The sequence below is a fragment of the Podarcis liolepis genome, assembly GCF_965112155.1.
Source record: "Podarcis liolepis genome assembly, chromosome: 1".
Lineage (NCBI taxonomy): Eukaryota > Metazoa > Chordata > Lepidosauria > Squamata > Lacertidae > Podarcis > Podarcis liolepis.
Genome location: NC_139554.1, coordinates 124,903,394 through 124,924,172, shown reverse-complemented (window position 1 = coordinate 124,924,172; position 20,779 = coordinate 124,903,394).

Here is a 20,779-nt window from a genome sequence, read left to right as displayed (position 1 = left end):
TCTCCTTGTGCCCTCCATCTTTCCCAACATCAGGGTCTTTTCCAGGGAGTCTTCTCTTCTCATGAGTTGGCCAAAGTATTGGAGCCTCAGCTTCAGGATCTGTCCTTCCAGTGAGCACTCAGGGCTGATTTCCTTCAGAATGGAGAGGTTTGATCTTTTTGCAGTCCATGGGACTCTCAAGAGTCTCCTCCAGCACCATAATTCAAAAGCATCAATTCTTCGGTGATCAGCCTTCTTTATGGTCCAGCTCTCACTTCCACACATCACTACTGGGAAAACCATAGCTTTAACTATACGGACCTTTGTTGGCAAGGCGATGTCTCTGCTTTTTAAGATGCAGTGTGTTTTACATAGTCCCAAACTCCATGCTGACTCAACCCTTCCACTCTTCCCAGCTGGTAAGCAGCACCAACTCTGCAGCAGGGAGGTCAGGTAAGTGTTTGCTTCCCTATCCACACCATCCACTGGTTGGAAAGAGACTTGAGTGGGATGGTTTTTTCATTATTATTCAGACAGCTACTTGGAGACTGTTTCATACATGCAATTCTAGGGTGGCCCAGATTACTTTCAAGCCTCTTCTACTGGTGTGACCAATAGCAGCAGGGTAGCCATGTTTGATCTGTTTCAGCAAATGCAAAAAATGTGCCTTGTCTTGTGGCACTGTAGAGACCAACTGATTGTCTTGAAAAAGACGAATGTCACTTGTAGTCACTTTTTTTTGCAGGTGAGATTCAATGGAGTAACAGCAGATATAAATTGGATTTGGCACTCTTGTGCAACAAACTTGCATCCAGAATTAGCTCCTGGGCTTTTTGTAGTAAGTGACAGGAAGGTGCACCGGAAAGTGTGGGATAACAATGGCTTGTCTAGAAGTGGTCTAAGTCACAAGATTTTGGTGGTTGCTTTTCTGGCGTTGTAAGTTTTGGGTAGTATTCAACTACATTTTTGTGCTAGTGAAAAAGAAGCCTCCCCACCCTCTCTCCCCTTTGTCATTTTTGACATACATGCAATGCCAATAATCTCACTATGCAAAACTTTGGAATTAAAATCCCCAAATTTGGAGTATGGGAGGGTGCTCCTGAAATCAGTCCTGAGTTTGTTTTTGTATGTGTGCGTGGTGATCTTGTAGATACTTGTTGAGATGGTGGTCACCAGGTATGAATGTGGCAAAGGAAAGTTTTGTGAAAACTGTACTTGTGTAGTGAGGTTCAAAGAGGTTTGGGGAGAGGTTTGGAAAAGAGATCCTACTCTCCAGTAACAGAGTTAAGCCCAATGACAATTACTCAAAGCATATTCAGACTTGGTTAGATTTACATCTACCCTCATCCACCTTTAAACAAATGTTCCCCACAAAAATACTTAGGCTAGAATAAATTACAGGCACTTAGCTTTGCAAATGAGTGAAGGTTTTACTCACAGTGTTTCCAGAAGTTAAAGCAAATAAGTCTCCATCCATGGGCAGTAAAATAAATAAGAAAAAAGTTTACAAGGAACTTAAAAACGAAAAGGAATTGATTACAAAAAAATGGATCATGCAATGTTTAGGTTAGCAAAAATGCAGGCTATAAAATCTCATTTTAGAGAGATTCTTCATTCACAAGCAGCATTTGCTGAGTTGGGAGCCAAGCCACATTTCTCCTTCTTCACTGGTTCCAGGAAGCATGAAGAGAACAAAACTGAGAGGGAGGAAACAAAGGTTAACCCTTTCATGCATGCAAGTGTGAGTCAGTAACTGTATATTAAAAAAAAAATCTGTACATTTATATGTTAGTGAATGCAGAACAGTAGGTTCTAATGCCTTATAATGCATATTTTATCAAGAGCTACAGCCTGCAGTTCTGCTGTGAAAGAGCACATAAATGTCATCTGTATAGGCTATTTTTAGGGTAGGAAAATGTGTGGATAGAGAGATTTGGCCAGATTGCCAGCAGCTGCATTCAGTTATGAAAGGATACAGATCTCTTCTAAGGAATAATTTTATCATTTAATTATTTATGTGTGGACAGTTAAGAAGTGACCCTGATTTATGCTGAACTCCTATGAAAAGATGTTAAAATGAGTATTATTTTTAGAGGTTTTAGACGGAACTCATCATTTCCGTAGCTTGCCTGTGTTCCCTAGCAGCATCTAAAGCTCCCCCTCCTGCCATCCCTCTTCTATAGATTCCTCCCTTCCCAAATTTGTTTTGCTCTTTAACAAAAAACGGCATTGGGATGCTGTTATATGCATTGCCACATAACTCTGTAGTTCTCCATAAAGGAGAAGTGGGTTTTTATTAAATTACCTTTATGGCGTTCTGGCATCTCTGGATAGTCGGACTTTTCCTGGCAGACAAAAGAAGCACTGGCTCAAATGAAAAATGTTTCCTATCACGTGAACCAAATGGCTACAGACTGCAAAACCAACTTTGGAGCTATGGCTGAAGTTGGGAAATTATTAACACAAAAACTAAATATTTTAGATAAGTACAAATGATACGTAAATTCTTGGACAGCATCCTGATATGCTTTAGCATTTACTTTCCTAATACAGAAATGCATGTGCTTTCCACCCACACACACTCCAGTCTATGAATCAAATGGAAAAATAAGCTAATTGACCTTTGGCTGAACATATACATTTGATGTATGAACTATACAGCAGGGCACTTTTTTGCTCACTTTCCAGATTTTTCTCTTCACTTTCCCATATCCAGATATAATTTGTAAATCTTTTACAGCCTTTAATCTTATAGCTACATTCCGCTCCAAGACCTTTGTCCGAGTCTTTTGTCGATTCCTGTTTTCCCAGCTGGTTTGCAATAACAGCTTTATTCTATAAGAATCCTCAGTGATTCCCAAAATCCCCACCGCACTGCATAATATAAGATGCATGTTTGAACTTTGTAACTAGAAAAGAACTTGGATCCCAGAAATTCAAAATGTATGTTTAGAAAATTCAGAAGTTGCACGCAATATTTATTTTGATCCTTTATCCCAGGCATAGGCAAACTCGGCCCTCCAGATGTGTTGGGACTACAACTCCCATGATCCCTAGCTAGCAGGACCAGTTGTAAGGGATGATGGGAACTGTAGTCCCAAAACATCTGGAGGGCCGAGTTTGCCCTATGCCTGCTTTATCCCTACTAGGTTGTATGCCAGTCATATGAAAGAGGATACAAATGACAGCCCACGTAACATAGTGGATCAGAGCTCAAGTCTCCATTGTGACTATGATGCACACAGTGGAAAGCCACCAGAAAGCACTGTCTCATTTTAACCTTTTCCCCATAGATTGCTTTAAGAACAAAATGGGAAACCCTTTGTACACTCTCCTGAGCACGGGCTCTTAGTTTGCATATGCATTTCACTCAAACAAAAACCTAGGGAGTAGTATTGTTGCATGACACCCCTATCTCCGAAAAGTGCAAAACTCCAGGGTTTGTGTTTCCTTTTCAAAATGAGGCACAGTCAAGAGTGTGGTGTCTTCAGGATTTATGGTTTAGTTATGCATACATACAACCTGAGCATACGATGGAGGGGTTCGCAGCATCAACACCCCCAAAAGGTCTTTTTTCTCCCATAGCAGCAGCCTGTGATTGAAACAGAAATCAAACATTGCTCTCTGATCCTTTGCTTGCTGCTTTTACTCCAGCTTCTCACTCGCATAACAACTGTTGCTTTGTCCTACTCCTGATCTAAGAGAGAGAAGAGGAGGAGCCCCGCCCATTTTGCCATCTGGCACAAAGCCCCCTTTCCTTGGTTCTCTTAATGGCCCGTTTGCCAGTCGATCACCTCTGCCTGATTTATATTTTGACACTTGCTAGGATTATAGGGATTAGAAGCCTGCCACCCACAAATCCATAACAGTATTATCCTGTCTGCAAGTTGAGACTAAAGAAAAGGAGCAACAGTTTAGTAGCAGCACACAGACTTAACTCCATCCCAAGTTCTCTTGGGACACCAGTACTTTTCTAGGGAAATCCCTCTGAAGCATCCTGACATAACCACAGAGGGGAAACTATTTAATTTTGTCAAAGTGATTACTATTTGGGATTTTGTTGTTGTTGTTTAGTCGTTTAGTCGTGTCCGACTCTTCGTGACCCCATGGACCAGAGCACGCCAGGCACTCCTGTCTTCCACAGCATCCCGCAGTTTGGTCAAACTCATGCTGGTAGCTTCAAGAACACTGTCCAACCATCTCGTCCTCTGTCGTCCCCTTCCCCTTGTGCCCTCCATCTTCCCCAACATCAGGGTCTTTTCCAGGGAGTCTTCTCTTCTCATGAGGTGGCCAAAGTATTGGAACCTCAGCTTCAGGATCTGTCCTTCCAGTGAGCACTCAGGGCTGATTTCCTTCAGAATGGATACGTTTGATCTTCTTGCAGTCCATGGGACTCTCAAGAGTCTCCTCCAGCACCAGAATTCAAAAGCATCAATTCTTCGGCGATCAGCCTTCTTGATGGTCCAGCTCTCACTTCCACACATCACTACTGGGAAAACCATGGCTTTAACTATTTGGGATTTAGGGCACTCCAAATCAGTTGCCTGAGGTAGTTCTCTAACTCTACCTAATAGAGAGGCAATCTCCTCTGTTTCTTCTTTGCCAAGTGTTTTTCTTTAATACACACACACTTGCAAATATGCTTGTTGGCATTCATGTTTTTGTATGTATGTGTAAAGTAAGCTGCACTGTTCCTTAGAAAATATCTGCATGAAGCATCCTTTTGTTTGATCATTTCTTAAGAATATTGTTAGAAATGCCACATGTAACTGAACTACAGTTGCAAACACACAGAGAGAGATTGGGAAAGGTTAAGTACACACTTGGAACAGGATCCTGCTCCTTTTCAAGCTAGTAGCAAAACTCCTACTGCTTTTTATGGGTCATAGTTTCAGCCCCGGGTGACCAGAAGCGAAGGACAAGAAACAAGGTAGTTTTAAACTGCCATGGAACTGACATTGCATTGCTCCAAAATACCACACAACAACAACAACAATAAAAGCTATGCACATTTTACCTAGGAGCAAAACTCCACTGAACACAATATAACTTCCTTTTGAGTAAACTGGCATAGGATTGCTCTGCTGAAGCCAGTTTTTTTTAAATCCCATATTTTGCCCATCAGTTAGCAGCTACAACGGTACTTGAGCATTACTTGAAAATGGAAATTACTGGTGTTAAGCAACCAACCAACCAAAGAAAGACCTGTCACAATCTTTCAGCACCATCGTTTGCCTCATGGACAATTTGCTGAGAGATTCTTAGCTCCTTGAATGGATGAATGTGGTAAATAATTCAATCTGAGTACATAAAGTGTGGTTTGTTTACGTGTCCTGATGGAGGGAGTTTATTTATGGGGCTTATTTATGGGGGGGAAATAGTCTGAGAAGGAGATTATTGGATCCTTCTGAAGCAGTTCAGTGAGTCACCTAGTGAACTCTTGCCCTCTGTCTATGGCTAGTCTCTTTCGCCACCCATCTAACCCGCTATTTATTTTTTCCCCTGTTTGCCTCTTCTGTGTCTGCCCCAATGTGCTAGAATCGCAGGAGAAATCGCACCTCGCAACCTGGGCAAGTTGTGAGGAACGAAGACTTAAAATCTGACACAAAATCTGACCAAATAAGTGGGGCCGTCTCCCTCAGGATCCAGTTTGGAGGGCAGGGAGACGTGTTTAAGGCTGTGTGAGAAACTCCTGGCTATATTATTTCCCCCTCTGCAATGCCTCATCGAGAAAATATGCTGGCTATGTCCCCTTGGCTTGTCATGATCTCCCTTTCTCTCTCTCTCTCTTTCTCCACCTCTCTCTTTCTTTCTTTCTTTCTCTCTCACACACCTCCTCCTCAATTCCAGGCAGAAGCTAGCAATGCACGGGAACGCAGAAGGGAGCCAAGGTTCTGCATTTCGGCGCAAAAGCGAGGGAACGCCAGTGGCGGCTGCTGCAGGGAGCCGTAAAGTCATTTGGTAGTTGTGGAGGAGGAGGAGGAGAGCCCTTCGCCTTCCTGTGCATTGCTTTAAAAAAAAAAGAAGGGAGCGTAGAAAGAAAGAGAGAGAAGGAGGAGAGAGAGATTGTGTGAGAGAAGGGGAGTGTCTCCGCGGGGGGAGCATCTGGGCGCGCGCGAGGAAAGTTGGCTGGACGTGGAGACCCAGCTTGGAGCGGGGAAAGGACGCCGCTTCCCTGCCAAGCGAGCTCTGTGAGGGGAGCCAGAGGCGAGGAAGGGAGGAGGAGAAGAAGAAGGCGCCCGCTCGACCTCGGCAGCTGCAGCCTTTCCCTTTTAGAAGAAGCCTGCCCTGGCCGGACCTCGACGCCTCAGGCGACAACAGACCATTGGCTGCGTCTGTGAGGTAAGGCACCCGGCGCGCCTCTCCGGGGCGCAATGGCGCCTCGACTTGGGGAATGCCTTTGGCTCCCCACACACGGGGGGCAGCAGGGTGGGGACTTGCCGTCTTCTCGTTAATGTTTGGAAGGATCCAGAACCCCCCACAAAATAAAGTGCCCCCTCCCCAGCCTTTCCAGGGCGCGCATATTTAGGAAGGCGATTTTGTGACACTGTGTGGGGGGACCAAATGTGGTTCTGGTGCTGTGGGGCCAGTTAGGGAACTCGGTATCTCTTTCTGTCTCCTCCACCCCCAAATCAAATGCAGCGCTGCTCTTCAGCCCGGAGAAACGATAATAGAATTGCAGCTTTAGGGAAGTGTACGTTGAAAGGAGCCCGCCCGTGCCATTGTCCAATCTATAAACAGCCTCCGGGATCTGATCCTGGCACTCCTTCCACAAGCGCTCCCCTTGGATTCCATCAGAGGGGGACGTCAGAAGCCCAGGATCGGTACTGTACTATGTACTGTAAGACGAGCCTCAAAAACAAAACATGGGTCGCCAGCTTCCGTCTAGCTAGCTCATAGATAGCTGGCGACCCATGTTTTGTTTTTGAGGCTCGTCTTACAGTACATAGTACAGTACTGATGCAATCCAAGGCTCTCTGCAAGGGGAAATGTTATGTGTGAGTCACATATAAACCACATTCCCCAGGCGCCCTCCCTCATTCCCAGTGGCGTATCGTGGGGGGTGCAGGGGGGCCCGGCCGCACCGGGCGCAACATCTGGGGGTTAGGGTTGGGGGCGCAAATCCACGGGTTAGGGGGCGCAAATTACTTGCCTTGCCCCGGGTGCTGATAACCCACGCTACGCCACTGCTCATTCCTTGTCTCCCATACCCCTGCTAAAAGTCTCTAAAGGATATCGGTATTAAAGTTGGATGGCTTTGTGGAAATATTAATTCTGAATGACTGGAGCGGCGCCGTGAAACTCAGAAGTGACAGTAGTACTGGCTGCCCCTGGGGAAAAAAATGAAACAAAATGTGCTGAGACAGCAGCACTGCTTGTTTCTTCGAGAAAGGATGCACGGCATTTTCTGGAGGAACTGCCCCCAAATTTGGCTGTAGAAATGTGCTGATTTAACGAGCAGATGCAAAGGTGAGTGATCTGTAGCGGCTGTTTGCACGGCGGTTTTGTCATTTTATTTTATTTTTTAGCTGCTGTTTCAGTCAGCGCTTCGCTGTTCACATTCAGTGTCTTCCTTTGCAGAGCACAAAAAATCGCCGTTGCTATTTTCAGATCGTTTTGTGTCTACTGGCAGCTGGCAGCAACAGGATTAGTTTTGCTGCATATCATCACAGTGGTTTTCTTTTCCTGCACAACTGTAAATGCTGGTTCTTTCCTTGGTGAGGTAGAGAAGGAAAGAGATTTTGGTTGCCAGTGTGCAGCTGCCCACATTTAGAGATAGCAAATAGGCAACAACCCATTCCTTGCATTCCTGCGCATGCAAAAACCTTTGCAACATTTGCAATCCGAAGTTCTATCCATCCATTAGAATATGTGAATGAATATATGTGAGCAATTATAAATTATATATGAGTGCTGATAAAATGCAGGGTGTGTATTATCTGTCTTTAAAAGCTGAAATTCTGCATCAAGAAAAGCTGAATTCTGCAACTTGCATAAAATTAAGGAAAACTGAATAGTTCTGTTTCCGGTTGTCTAGAGAGATGTTGCTGTAAGTCTTTCGGAATACACCTTTGTGGGAGGAGACAGACCCACAAAGAGAAAATACAAGCCTTTACAGCTTGATGCCTGCCCTTGTGGTCCATGACAAAAGAGAAAAAAGAATTCAGTGAGCCTGTAAGGCTCATCCACAAATAACCACCCCAGCAGAGTAGTTAGAAAGTCTGCTGGGAAAGATGCAAAAAGGTAGGGGAGCTGTAGGAGAAACTGACTATCTCCACTGGCTTCTCCCTTGAGAAACCAGATCCCTCAACAAACCAGTGCATCTTGCCTGACCTTTCAAAGGAGCTGCTGCCTTTCCTTCTTGACTGACCTCTGTTGGAGCCGTGGCCCTGTCCAAGCAACTCAGCACAACTTCTTTCCAAGTCAGCCATCCTCAGGTCTTGAGGAAATCATTCAGTTACGGTGCCTGAATAGTGGGGTTGGAAAATGTAAGGCAGACAAAGGGGAAAACCCACCCTGTGAGTGAAAAGGGGGAGAAGAAATTCTTGCCTGCATCCCTACCCATGACGCTTTCCTACCTTGGCCTAAGGAAACATGAAGTCACTTTGTCTCAGCCCTCTCAGATGGTCACTGAAGCCTTTCCCCCATGACCACTGGGAATCCCAACTCAGAATTTCTAACTTTTGCAATTTCATCAAGCTTTGCCAACCTGCTTTCAAGACCAGTGCTATTTTTCTAGAAAAAGAGGTTCTGGAAGTCATCATGAATGCCTCCCTTGTTCTCTTACACCATGGGTAGGCAAACTAAGGCCCAGGGGCCAGATGCGGCCCAATTGCTTTCTAAATCTGGCCCGCGGACGGTCCGGGAATCAGTGTGTTTTTACATGAGTCGAATGTGTCCTTTTATTTAAAATGCATCTCTGGGTTATTTGTGGGGTATAGGAATTCGTTCATTCCCCTCCCCCCAAATATAGTCCGGCCCCCTACAAGGTCTGAGGTACAGTGGGCCGGCCCCTTGCTGAAAAAGTCTGCTGACCCCTGTGACTTAGAAGGCAATGGTGCCCCCTTGAGAGGCGCCAGAACACAGTTTTGCTGAGTTCCGGCTGAAAAAAAGCTCTCTTCAAGACTATGTTAATTAAAAATAATTAAACCTGATCCGCCCCCACCCAGCATACTTCAATGGTCTTTCATGTTCTCCCTTTCTCTTAATACCTCAACTCTGAGTGATCCAGAGAAACCAATTGGCAGAAGATTCAAGGTAGACAAAAGAAAGTACTTCTTCACAGAGAACCTATCGAACTAGCTAGCACAAGTTGAGGTTGTGGACAGTAGCATAGATGGCTTGAACTGGAAAGTAGGCAAATTTATTATTCCATAAATAGTTACTAGATAGGATGACTTAAATGCAGTTGACAGATTTCAGAGGTGGTTTGATTCTGAGTACCAGTTGCTAGGAGCAACATCAAGAGAACATGAGAAGAGTCTTCTTGCCACTGTAGAAAACAGGATGCTGGAGTAGAAGGACCCTTGGTGTGATCTGATGAAGCTCTTCTCATGTACCTACACATTTGTTGAGAATGGTAGAATAAACAACTTTGAGAATAGGTACAAAATGCAGATAATAAGAGGAGGTGTCAGGATGACCTCCCAAAGAAATGATATTAAAATTCCTTTTTAAGGCATGGGGCCCATGTAGCAAACATGTTACACTCTGGTGTAAAAGAATGGGATACAACTTGTGGAAAGGTATGCAGGTTGGTAACGCTTGGTGAAATCTCAAAAGCCACAGAAGTTTTCAAGAAGTTTTTCACTGGAGAAGTGTGGTGTAGTGGTTAAGAGCGGTGGACTCGTAATCTGGTGAACCAGGTTCGCGTCTCCGCTCCTCCACATGCAGCTGCTGGGTGACCTTGGGCCAGTCACACTTCTCTGAAGTCTCTCAGCCCCACTCACCTCACAGAGTGTTTGTTGTGGGGGAGGAAGGGAAAGGAGAATGTTAGCCGCTTTGAGACTTCTTCGGGTAGTGATAAAGCGGGATATCAAATCCAAACTCTTAAGTTCTGAGCTGAACTTCCAGAGATCAGGCAACAAGGCTTTAGTGGGCACCTGAGGCAGTTGGGAATTCTCTAGCCCAGGGCTTGTTTAAAGCTACTTTTGTCTGGGGTGCCAAATGATCGGTATTATTATTATTACTACTGCTGTAAGTCACTCGGTTAAGTAGCTTAGTTACAGAAAGCTTTCATAAGCACAATGTCTGCATCAATTGTGGGTTTAAAATGTAGCTTGCTAACTGGGGTGTAATTGCAGCCATAGGCGCCGACTCCATGGGGCTTGAGGGGGCTCGAGCCCCCTCAAAAAATTTTTTGGGGGGGCTCAGCCCCCCCAATAATCTCGGACGGGCGCCCTTCCACCAGAGCGCCGCCGCCGCCCCCCGCCTCCTCCCCACCTGCTCGTTCGCCAGCCAGCCAGCCGCGCGCCCTAATCGGAGAGCCCCGGCCAAGGGAATCCCAGCCAAGGCACTGCCGGAAATCCCACGAGAACAGGGGAATCCCGACTGGCCACACCTCCCAGCCAGCCAATCGGCTGGCTGGGGGGGCGTGGCTTGCCCGATTTAGGGCCGGAGCCACTTTATTTGCATATTCATGAGCTTATTTATTATTCATGAGCTTTCCCGGCCCCCCCCCAATATTTTTTCTAAGTCCGCGTCCCTGATTGCAGCTGTTCCTGTAAGAGAGAGTTTGGTGCTGATGGAAACGGAACGGTAAAGAGTCTGTGTGCAATCAGGCTGTTTAGCAGCACAAACCTATGCCTGTTTACTCAGAATGGAATCAGGTACATTGTGTTCAGTGGAGGTTACACTCAGATATGTGCGCAACATTATTATTCAAAAGTGCAAGTTAGCAATAAATGTAATTTTGCTATAAAATGGTTACCTCTATTTAAAAAAAAAAAATTCCACAGAGTTGGAAACCCACAAAAAAGTATAGGGGTGAAAGGAGATTTGCTCCTTTGCTGTGTCACCCTGCTCAGCTTGGAGCCTGGGCTTAGCTCAAATTTTTAACCAAGACCCACTTCCCAGCCCAGCAAGGAGTCTGGATTCCTTGTTCCTTCACCTTCCTGGTCCTCTGCTTCCTTGCTGCTCAGCTTAGAGCTGGGGCTTGGCCCCAGGACTGTGCTCTCCCATCCAGCAGTGGAGATGAGCTATTGTGCCCCTTCTCTTCTGCCCAGACCCAACATGACTTTTTTTAAGGCCTTGTGTAATCCAGCGGAAAGCCCCCCAACTCAGCTCGCATAGCTTCCCCTTCTGTGTGTATGTTGCCTTCAGGTGCTGGGATCCCAACAGACTGGAAGTAAGTAAGCATGACCGCACATTTATCATAATACAGCTAAAACCAGCAGTTTCCAAACCATCATTCTGCAATACTATTTTGTCATAAGCAACCATAGTCAAATTTTGGTCCAGGTTATAAGTTTACAGCATCTGTCATCATCAACAAAACCTCCTCAAAGTGAGTGAAAATAGACAACCATGTACTGTGTACCATCTTAAGCTCCTTTGATCCAGCATTTGAAACAATTGATTCCTTCTTTCCCTTGGGATACTGCAGTTTGTACTAGACTTTTTACCCTTCACCCCCTGGAAGTGGCTGCAGCTTGGATTAATGATTTTTCAAACATGTAAGATGGATTTTTGTTCAATTTTGTAAGAGAGTAAAGCTGTTCAGGTTTGGCATGGACTAAAAAGGTAAAGGTACCCCTGCCTGTACGGGCCAGTCTTGACAGACTCTAGGGTTGTGCGCTCATCTCACTTAAGAGGCCGGGAGCCAGCGCTGTCCAAGGACACTTCTGGGTTACGTGGCCAGCGTGACGAAGCTGCTCTGGCGAGCCAGCACCAGCGCAGCACACGGAAATGCCGTTTACCTTCCCGCTATAAAGCAGTACCTATTTATCTACTTGCACTTAAGGGTGCTTTCGAACTGCTAGGTGGGCAGGAGCTGGGACCGAAAGACGGGAGCTCACCCCGCCGCGGGGATTCGAACCGCCGACCATGCGATCGGCAAGTCCTAGGCGCTTAGGTTTTACCCACAGCGCCACCCGACTAGCTACTCTCAAAAAAGTGGTCTTGAGTATATTGTATACTTGGACCATCTTCCAGCTCTAATTAGTCCAATATGTATTTGTTGAGTATGTGTTGGTCTTGATCACATTTCTGTTGTCTACCCTCCATTGACTTCTCTGCATTGGGGAGGAACCCTGTATATTGTGGACTCTCCTTCCTTGGAGGTTTTTAAGCAGAGGTTGGATGGCCATCTGTCATGGATGCTTTATTTGAAATTCCTGCATTGCAGGGCATTGGACTGTGTGACCCTCTACAATTCCAGACCTCATAAGAAGTACAACAGATCTTTAAGTGTTTCAACTTGAAGAGCAAACTTTCAGCTGTCAACAGTTATTACAGTGGTGCCCCGCAAGACGAATGCCTCGCAAGACGAAAAACTCGCTAGACGAAAGGGTTTTGCGTTTTTTGAGCTGCTTCGCAAGACGAATTTCCCTATGGGCTTGCTTCGCAAGACGAAAACGTCTTGCAAGTTTGTTTCCTTTTTCTTAACGCCGTTAATACAGTTGAGACTTGACTTCGAGGAGCAAGTCATAGAACACGGTGTGGTAGCCTTTTTTGAGGTTTTTGAAGACTTTGGTGATTTTTGAAGCTTTTCCAAAACTTTCCTGACACCGTGCTTCGCAAGACGAAAAATTCGCTAGACGAAAAAAATCGCGGAACGAATTAATTTCGTCTTGCGAGGCACCACTGTATTAGCTACGATGTTCAGACCATTCATATTAATGTTTAGCATGCTCCTGGATGCTCTAAATTGTCAAATGCTTGATGGGAACCCTCCATTAGCTTTCTCCGTTGTCGTATGACTTCTTATAGCATTATATAGGATGCGTGTGGCGCTGTGGTCTAAACCACTGAGCCATTTGGGCTTGCTGATCAGAAGATCAGCAGTTCGAATCTGCACAATGAAGTGAGCTCCCGTTGCTCTGTCCCAGCTCCAGCCAACCTAGCAGTTTGAAAGCACGCCAGTGCAAGTACATAAATAGGTACCACTGCAGCAGGAAGGTAAACGGTGTTTCCGTGCACTCTGGTTTCCATCACGGTATTCCGTTGCACCAGAAGCGGTTAAGTCATGCTGGCCACATGACCCGGAAAACTGTCTGTGGACAAACACTGGCTCCCTCAGTCTGAAAGCGAGATAGGCACTGCACCCCATAGTCACCTTTGACTGGACTTAACCATCCAGGGGTCCTTTATCTTTACCTTTATAGCATTAAGATTTACCCGCTGCTGGAAGTGAGATATTGACATGAATCAGCCACTGAGCTGATGTAGCACAGTCATTTCACTCTCTTTCACTGCAAGATCTCAGTTCAGTCAGTCATGCAATCCTAAAGACACTTACATGGGAGTAAGTCCCGCTCAACACAGTTGGACTTTCTTCCAATTGCACTATTAGTTCCACTGAAAATAATGAGATTTGGACAACAGAGAGTATTGCATTATCTTGAAGACTAACACAGATTTATTGGGACATGAGCTTTCATGGCTAGAGCCCATTTTGTCAGATGCATGAATTGTTATCCTCTGTTGGCAGGCGCTTACAAGGATATGGAGAAAAACAGATGTAATCAGTGGGGCCAAAAATGGGATGTAAGTTAAAAACTAACTTTCCTTGGGTTTCAAGTGAGACTTAGCTGTGAGCTTCTTCATGCCTGGCACTTTTTCTATGCGAAAATAATCTACATGTCGGAAAAGGGCATGGGTGAAGACCCACAAAGTATCCAGGAATTTCCAAATTTCCGGAAATTTTAGGTTCAGCTTTAGTGTTCCATTTACTCTTCTGTGGGGTTTTTCATATTCTACAGGAACACACTCCTCATAACCAGCAGATACAGGCCTCAGGCGAGCACACAGATTGGCATTAAGTCTAGGATCTCAGTAAGATCACCCAGCAAATACAATCCGTAGTAATATATCAGGTCTTGTCCATTGCCTGAAATTTTAGGAGTACACGACACATTTTACAGTGGTGGTTTTCATTTCACAAGTCGTATAAAAATATATCTATGCAGCGTACAAAATATTGGTTGAAACCAAAACAGCATAACATAAAATCAAAGCAAATACATTATTGAATCAGGATTACAACATTGGTAATTGGACAAGAAGATAAGAAAAATACATAATTTTCATAAGACGTCTTGCTAAAGTAACCAGCTCCGTTGTTGGTGCCTAAAACTCTCTGTGGATGGGTAGCACATATCATAAACCTGGCATCGCCACACAAAACACACCATTTCTTGTTAAGGAGAGTCTGACATTACAAGGGAACATCTACATATTTATTTCAGAAGACTCCTTAGCTACCCTTCACCATAAGGTCCCAGGGTAGATTGACGAAAATAATATGCAGTTATAAAACATATAGAACCATTACACAATGACTGAAACAAGTAAAAGAGTTCCAAATGGAACAGAACAGTATAGACTCAGCAGAAGAGATGTCACACAAAACAAATAACTATCAAATGCCGGGATAAGCATATGCTGAAAGAAATGCAAAACAGGCATGTAAAAGCTTAATGCAATCTTTCTGTATACAGTCAACAACTAAATATTCCCACTTACCCTTCTTGTAGAAGTGCTAATGCAGTGTGTGTGTGTGTGTGTGTGTGTGTGTGTAGTCTTCACTCAGACTACATTTTGGAACCTCTATACAATATCCACACAAAAGACAGGAAGAACAGCTAACTTCAAATAGGCAAAACGACGCTGATGGGTTTTTTGTGTGTATGTGTTATTTCTAGCAACGCTTCCCTTTTCAACAAAATCCCCTCTTCCCCTCATGAAACTGAAATTCCCCTCAATTTATGGATGCTGGCTCTGTTGCAAAGGAGGCAGACAGATAATAGCCCAAATGCTAACCGTTGAAAGTGCAGTGTAGCCCATGAATGGTGATATGGGACCTATCCTATTATATGGGATATAATATATGCACATTACAAACAGACAAATTGCTGACATGCTATCCTGAAACACAAATGCCAACTAGAAGGGAGTGTCCTCTCAAAGGAATGTGTTGGCCTCTTACCCACTCACTTGCTGTTCTGCATGAAATGACATCCTGAGTTAAATTACAGTACTTAACAACTTTGCGGTATTGTACGTTTTCCTGCACTGTTAGGAAGAATTCTACTTCTGCATTGCATGTTACCAGCTGTCAGTATTGCCACAATTATGATTTGCCCAAAAGATGCTTTACTTATTGAAAATGATTCAATATCAGATATAAAACTTTGGGTAAGACGTAACAGTTCGTCAGTTGAGTCTTCCAAGGGGTGTGTTGTATAGGCATATATGGCATTTCATTGCGATTTTAGCTGTACAGAGAGCACTGTACAATTGTTGTATCCACTCGCAGCATCGTTCTAAGGAAGGCAGTCTCTTCACATTTTGCAGATGGGAATCTAAGGTCAAACATAGTGCTGTGAATGGAATTCACATGGGTCTGTAGTTGATTTGGGGTTTGAGCCTACATCTGCTAGGTTATATTACATCGCTTTCGTTGCAAATTGCTACTTTCTTGGAATGGGAATTTTGTTGTTTGCATCATTTTACCACAGAACAAACCATTTGTGTTGGGACTGAGCAACTCCTTTGACCCATTGTGCCATTTTTGCAGTGGCTTCCTCTAAACTGGGTCTTCGTATCCAAAACACTACTCTGTGTGATGCATTCACTTTCGTTTGCTGAGACACAAATGGAAATAATGTAAAATAGGAAATGCTCGCAGTCCCTTGAAATGCATTGCAGTGTGCTCGGGGGCTACGCCCAAGCCTGGACTGGAAGCCCCAAGCAAAATGCTGCAGTTAGACCATTGCAAGGGTCAGACTTCTAATGCCACCGTGGGATGCGGGTGGCGCTGTAGGTTAAACCACAGAGTCTAGGACTTGCCGATCAGAAGGTCGCAGTTTGAATCCCTGTGATGAGGTGATCGCCCGTTGCTCGGTCCCTGCTCCTGCCAACCTAGCAGTTCGAAATTACGTCAAAGTGCAAGTAGATAAATAGGTATCGCTCCGGCGGAAAGGTAAACGGCGTTTCCGTGCGCTGCTCTGGTTCGCCAGAAGCAGCTTAGTCATGCTGGCCACATGACCTGGAAGCTGTACGCTGGCTCCCTCAGCCAACAAGGTGAGATGAGCGCCGCAACCCCAGAGTCGGTTACAACTGGACCTAATGGCCAGGGGTCCCTTTACCTTTACCTTAACTGATGCCTAAAAGGTTGCACTCGCTGTCCATATGTAGGGTTGCTGTACAGTACCTGGGCAGCAGTCGCTGAAATGTCCGGGAACACGTGTCATTTCTGGCGATTTCCCTTTAGAGTAGCTCAAAAACACTTCAATTTTGGGGCAAAAGTCAAAAAAACTCAACAACTTTTCTTTTTTTTTTTTTTTTTTTTAATTTTTATTGGTTTTACAAATTTTTAAGAAAAAACAAACAAACACTAAAAATGACAAACATACACGTATAGTTTCAAACATATTTTCATAAACCTCTTTTCTTGGACTTCCCCATACCCCCCCTCTCTGCATCCCAATGTCCATAGTTCAACTAGCAACTCCCAATTGTTACTTTCCAATCTCAATCATCTTAGTCCTCTTTTATAGTCTAACCTTATATCCCTGTACCCCTTTGTCTCTGAAAACCACGACATTTTAGCATTCATTAAGTTTATAGTAGTCCTTAAGGTAGCTTTTAAATTTTCTCCATTCTTCTTCCACCGTCTCTTTTCGTTGATCACGGATTCTGCCTGTCATCTCGGCCAGTGTCATATAGTCCATCACTTTCATCTGCCATTCTTCCAAAGTGGGTAAATCTTGTGTCTTCCAATACTTTGCGATGAGTATTCTTGCTGCTGTTGTGGCATACATGAAAAAAGCTCTATCTTTCTTTGTCACCAGTTGGCCGACAATGCCCAAGAGAAAGGCCTCTGGTTTTTTAGGAAAGGTACATTTAAGTACCTTTTTCATTTCATTATAGATCGTTTCCCAGAAGGCCTTAATCTTCGGGCATGTCCACCAAAGGTGATAAAAGGTACCTTCAGTCTCTTTACACTTCCAACATTTGTTATCGGGCAAATGATAGATTTTTGCCAGCTTGACTGGGGTCATGTACCACCTGTATACCATTTTCATAATGTTTTCCTTTAAGGCATTACATGCCGTAAATTTTATACCGGTGTTCCATAACCATTCCCAGTCAGCTGACATAATGTTATGTCCAACATCCTGAGCCCACTTAATCATAGCCGATTTAACTGTTTCATCCTGTGTGTTCCATTTCAACAACAAATTGTACATTCTAGATAAATTCTTAGTATTGGGTTCTAACAGTTCGGTTTCTAATTTTGATTTTTCCACCTGGAAACCGACTTTCCTGTCCTGTTTAAAAAATTCCATTATTTGGCGATATTGGAACCAATTTTCTACTTTATGCTTCAATTTCTCCTGACTTTGTAGTTTGAACTTATCTCCATCCTGTTCTAAGATTTCCCAATACTTCGGCCATCCGACCTCCATATTGAGTTTCTTCACTGCTTTAGCCTCCACTGGTGACACCCATCTAGGGGTTTTGTTTTCCAATAGATCTTTATATCTTATCCAAACATTAATCAATGCTTTTCTGACAATGTGATTTTTAAAGGCACTGTTAACCTTATCATACCAAAGATATGCATGCCAACCAAAAGCATTATTGAAACCTTCCAGATCCAAAATGTCCGTGTTCTCGAGGAGCATCCATTCTCTGAGCCAGCAAAAAGCTGCTGCCTCATAGTACAATTTCAGGTCCGGCAGGGCAAAACCCCCTCTTTCTTTGGCATCTGTCAATATTTTAAATTTAATTCGGGGCTTTTTGCCCTGCCAGACAAATTTCGAAATGTCTTTGTGCCACCTCTTGAAACATTCCATCTTGTCAATAATCTGCAAGGTCTGAAACAGAAATAACATTCTAGGCAATACATTCATTTTGATTACTGCAATTCGGCCTAACATTGACAGTTTCAAATTTGACCATATTTCTAAATCTTTTTTGATTTCTGACCAACATTTTTCATAATTGTCCTTATACAAATTCTGATTCTTAGATGTTAAATAAACCCCTAGGTACTTAACCTTCTTGACCACAGTCAAACCTGTTTCCTCTTGAAATTTCTCCTTTTCCATATCTGTTAGGTTTTTCCCTAAAACTTTGGTTTTTTGCTTGTTCAACTTAAATCCAGCTACCTGGCCAAACTGTTGTATTATTTCTAATACCTTTTTCGTACTAGTGTTTGGCTCTTGCAAAGTCAATACTAGGTCATCTGCGAACGCTCTTAACTTATAATGTTTAGCTCCGACCTGCACACCCTTGACCTGCTGGTCATTTCTTATCATGTTCAGCAACACCTCCAGAACTGAAATAAAAAGTAATGGGGAAATCGGGCACCCCTGTCGTGTTCCTTTTTCTATCTTAAGTTCCTCAGTCACAACATTGTTTACAATCAATTTAGCTTTTTGTTCAGAATATATTGCAGCCATACCATTCTCAAAACCCCGGCCTACCCCCATCCCATGAAGATTCTTCTTCATAAAGCTCCAAGAAATATTGTCAAAGGCTTTCTCCGCATCCACAAAGATCAATACTGCTTTAGTGTTTATATTCACCTCTAGCTTTTCCAGAATGTCTATTACATTCCTTACATTGTCTGCCAGGTGTCTTTTAGGGAGAAAGCCTGCTTGGTCCTTATGAATCTTCTCCATCAAAACTCTTTTAAATCTTTTTGCCAAAATGTCTGCAAAAATTTTGTAATCCACATTAAGGAGTGATATTGGGCGGTAGTTCTTGAGTTGGGTCTTTTCAGTCTCTGACTTTGGTATGAGTGAAATATATGCCTCTTTCCACGATTCAGGCGCCCTTTTTCCCTCAAGGATCTCATTGCAAACTTCTTTTAGTGGTTGAGTCAACCATTCCTTCAGCGATTTGTAGTATCTAGAAGTCAGTCCATCCGGTCCCGGAGATTTGCCCAATTGCATATTCTGAATGGCAGCCTCTATCTCTTGTTCTGAGATTCTCTGGTTTAAGTCCATCTTACTTTGATGAGAGATGTTTTGTAGTCCATATTTTCCCAGGAATTTGTCTATATCTTCTTCATTTTGCGGGCCTTGAGTGTAGAGTTTTTTGAAATAACTTAAAAAGCAATTTCTGATTTCATTGGGTTTAGATATATTCTTTCCATCCACCTCAAGGCTTGTAACTGTATTTAGTTTCTGCCTTTTCTTCATTTGCCATGCCAAAAGTTTACCACATTTATTTGCTGATTCAAAGGTCTTTTGCTTCATTTGCCTTATCTTCCATTCAATCTCTTGGTTCATCAATTCCATATATTGTGTTTGATATAGCTTGATCTCTCTTAAAATGTCTTGAGACTTTGGTTTTGTTCTTAATTTCCTCTCTCCTTCCTTTATCATTTCCAAAATCTTCTCTTTTTTCTCATTTTGTTTTTTCCTCTTTATTGAATTTTGTTGAATCAAAAATCCTCTCATAACCGCTTTGCTTGCATCCCAGATCACTCTTTTCTCCACGTCGGTCCTCAAATTTATTTCAAAATAGTCTTTTAGAGTCTTTTGGGCCTTCGTGAGAATCTCCTTATCACGAAAGAGGGTGTCATTCATTCTCCATCTAAATTGACCAGTTATTGTAAGTTTCATCTCCATCTTCACGGCGTTATGGTCGGAGCAAGTTTTTGGGCAGATTTCCACTTTCTTAATCTTTGGAGCCATTCCACTAGTAACCCAGATTTGATCGATTCTGGTCCAGGTCATCATTGCTTGGGAGAAAAAGGTTCCCTCTCTCTCCAGAGGGTTCCTTGTTCTCCAAATGTCTATCAAGTCCATGTTTTCAGTCATTTCGAAAAAAGTCTTAGGGAGTCTCCCTTCTTTGGTGACTGTTAGTCTTTGTGCCTTGTCCATATTAGTGGAGACCACGCCATTCATGTCTCCCATGATTATCATATTGTAATCCAGATAATCCATCAACGTTTCATGAAGTCTCTTGAAGAAGTCGGATTTGCCTTCATTTGGTGCATAAATTCCAACAACTAAAAATTTTTCTCCTTGTACTTGTATCTCCACAGCCAGATATCTCCCTTGTTCATCTTTGAATATCATTTTTGGAGCCCATTTCTCTTTCACATATATTACAACTCCTCTCTTCTTAACTTTGTCGGATGAAATAAATTCTTGTCCTAACCTTTTGTTTGTAAGTAATCTCCTATGGGCTCTGGTTATGTGAGTTTCTTGTAAGCATATCAAGTCCAGTTGTTCTCTATTTAATACATGAAATACTTGTCTTCTCTTCAAAGGCCCATTGAGCCCATTACAATTCCAACTAAGGAATTGCAGCGCCATCTTGCTATTTTTCTAAGGCTCCTCCAACAGCTCCCAGTTGTTGCTCTTCTTCTGATGGTGGTAGTTTTTGTCCAAACGAGAGATTCAGGATGTCCAACGCTCTCCTCTGTTCTGCGAGTACGTCCACAGTCCCCTTCTGTAGATCCTCCTGGTGTCTTGCCAAAAATTTGTCTTTGTCTTGAATTGTCTTTATTTTCACCTTGTTTGCCTTGTAATCAAATGACAGCCCTTGTGGGAATTCCCACCTGAAACGGATAGAGTTTTTCTTTAATAAAAGGGCTAAGTCCTTATAAAAGTTT